Source organism: Penaeus vannamei, chromosome 25 (assembly GCF_042767895.1).
Source record: "Penaeus vannamei isolate JL-2024 chromosome 25, ASM4276789v1, whole genome shotgun sequence".
NCBI classification, from domain to species: domain Eukaryota; kingdom Metazoa; phylum Arthropoda; class Malacostraca; order Decapoda; family Penaeidae; genus Penaeus; species Penaeus vannamei.
Genome location: NC_091573.1, coordinates 10,518,767 through 10,521,266, shown reverse-complemented (window position 1 = coordinate 10,521,266; position 2,500 = coordinate 10,518,767). Strand labels below are relative to the sequence as shown.

The window sequence follows — 2,500 nt, the reverse complement described above, 5'->3', positions numbered from 1 at the left end:
TTTGACTTTGACTTTGACTTTGACTTTGACTTTGACTTTGACTTTGACTTTGACTTTGACTTTGACTTTGACTTTGACTTTGACTTTGACTTTGACTTTGACTTTGACTTTGACTTTGACTTTGACTTTGACTTTGACTTTGACTTTGACTTTGACTTTGACTTTGACTTTGACTTTGACTTTGACTTTGACTTTGACTTTGACTTTGACTTTGACTTTGACTTTGACTTTGATTTTGACTTTGACTTTGATTTTGACTTTGACTTTGACTTTGACTTTGACTTTGACTTTGACTTTGACTTTGACTTTGACTTTGACTTTGTCTTTGACTTTGACTTTGACTTGACTTTCACTTTGACTTTGACTTTGGCTTTGACTTTGACTTTGACTTTGACTTTGACTTTGACTTTGACTTTGACTTTGACTTTGACTTTGACTTTGACTTTGACTTTGACTTTGACTTTGACTTTGACTTTGACTTTGACTTTGACTTTGACTTTGACTTTGACTTTGACTTTGACTTTGACTTTGTCTTTGACTTTGACTTTGACTTTGACTTTGACTTTGACTTTGACTTTGACTTTGACTTTGACTTTGACTTTGACTTTGACTTTGACTTTGACTTTGACTTTGACTTTGACTTTGACTTTGACTTTGACTTTGACTTTGACTTTGACTTTGACTTTGACTTTGACTTTGACTTTGACTTTGACTTTGACTTTGACTTTGACTTTGACTTTGACTTTGACTTTGACTTTGACTTTGACTTTGACTTTGACTTTGACTTTGACTTTGACTTTGACTTTGACTTTGACTTTGACTTTGACTTGATTTGACTTGATTTGACTGTCACGTGCGCGAGCACACACATACACACACACACACACACACACACACACACACACACACACACACACACACACACACACACACACACACACACACACACACACACTCACACACACTCACACTCACATACAAATGAAGTGCATAGAGTTTTCAACTTCATTATCCTTTTCATTCCCTTTTTTTTTTTTTTTTTTTTCGTCTTTTTTTCTTCTAGTTACCTCATCTTTCTTTTTTCTTTTCTCTTCTTCTTCTTCTTCTTCTTCTTCTTCTTCTTCTTCTTCTTCTTCTCCTCCTCCTCCTCCTCCTCCTCCTCCTCCTCCTCCTCGTCCTCCTCCTCCATCATCTTCTCATCCATCACCTCTTCCTCCATGTCCTCCTCCTCCTCCTCCTCCTCCTGCATATTTTTTTTTTATTATTATTATTATTATTATTTTTATTTTGCAATAGCACATCTTATTCACTCTTATATATCCATAAACATGTAACTTATTGAACGTATTTATTGTCCTTTTATATTCCAAAGACATTGTCATTGGAAAGCCAAGATAAGATTATTTCATACATGTGCTGTTTTATCATCTCGATAGTGCAGCACGCTCACACCCCCATCACACTGTACGTTTGTTGGCACCATATCTGTCCACATTGATATCAGGGCTGGATTGGCCTCCTTGGTTGACGGGTAGATGCCATTCGTTTCGAACTATTGTTGTTGCGGTTGATGGGTTGGTGTTTCTGGTTGTTGTTTGTGATTGTCGTTGTCGTCCGCATTCGTTATGAGGAATGGCAACACCACCGTCGTCGTTGTTGTTAATTTTGTTTTCGTTGTTGTTTCTGTTGTTATTATGGTTATGTCCATCATAGCCATTGATATTATTAATACTATTACTATTACTATTTCTATTTCTATTTCTGCTACTATTACTATTATCATTATTGTTATTATTATTATTATTATTATTATTATTATTATTATTATTATTATTATTATTATTATTATTATTATTATTATTATTATTATTATTATTATTATTTCTCTTCTTTCCAGGGATTCCCGTTGTGTGTTGTGAAGGGTGATGGTCCAGGAAGTGAGGAGAACTCGATGAAAAGTGAATTAAAGAAAAAAGAAGGGGAAAGAGTGCCAGAAAGAGAGAGGCAGGAAGTTGGGTTGGCGCTGGACCGCCTCTCCCTCTCCCTCTCCCTCCCACCGCCCTCGCGCCTGCACAGAAGTTCGCGCCCGCCCTCGCCGCCCACGACCGCGATCTGATGCGGGTGGTTGACTGCCCCCGGCCGCTAAGAAGACCGCCCCGCCCCCCCTCGCACCTCACCGCCCCTCCTCCTCCTCCTCCCTTCCCCTCTCCTCCTCCTTCACGCCTTTATCTTCCTTTCCCTTATCCCCCTCCATCGCCTGTTGTCCCTCTTCCTGCGCTTCCTTCCTCTCCTCCTCCTCCTCTGACCCGCTCCTCAAACATGCGGTCCAAACACTAGCAGTGAGAGTGTGCGTTCCTGCTTGGGTTCTCGTGCTCGTGCGTGCGTGTGGGCGTTCGAGGAGGCAGCGTGTTCCCAGTTCCGTGGGCGTGGGGATCATCAGGTGGAACGGGCGTAGCGGAGACGGAGGCGGTGGGCGGCGCGAGGAGGCGGAGGAAGGAGC

At 41.1% G+C, this 2,500-nt stretch overlaps 1 protein-coding gene across 3 annotated transcripts in view; it reads left to right on the top strand.

Annotated features, from left to right (window-relative positions):
- Positions 1 to 2,500, top strand: part of SppL (signal peptide peptidase-like protein) — a 65,091-nt gene that overhangs the window by 9,037 nt on the left and 53,554 nt on the right. For all 3 annotated transcript variants that reach the window (XM_070139105.1, XM_070139104.1, XM_070139102.1), the window contains exon 2: positions 1,898 to 2,500. This exon is cut by the window's right edge and continues 958 nt beyond it. The gene's annotated coding sequence lies outside the window, so the exon portion shown is untranslated. The remainder of the gene's footprint in view (positions 1 to 1,897) is intronic.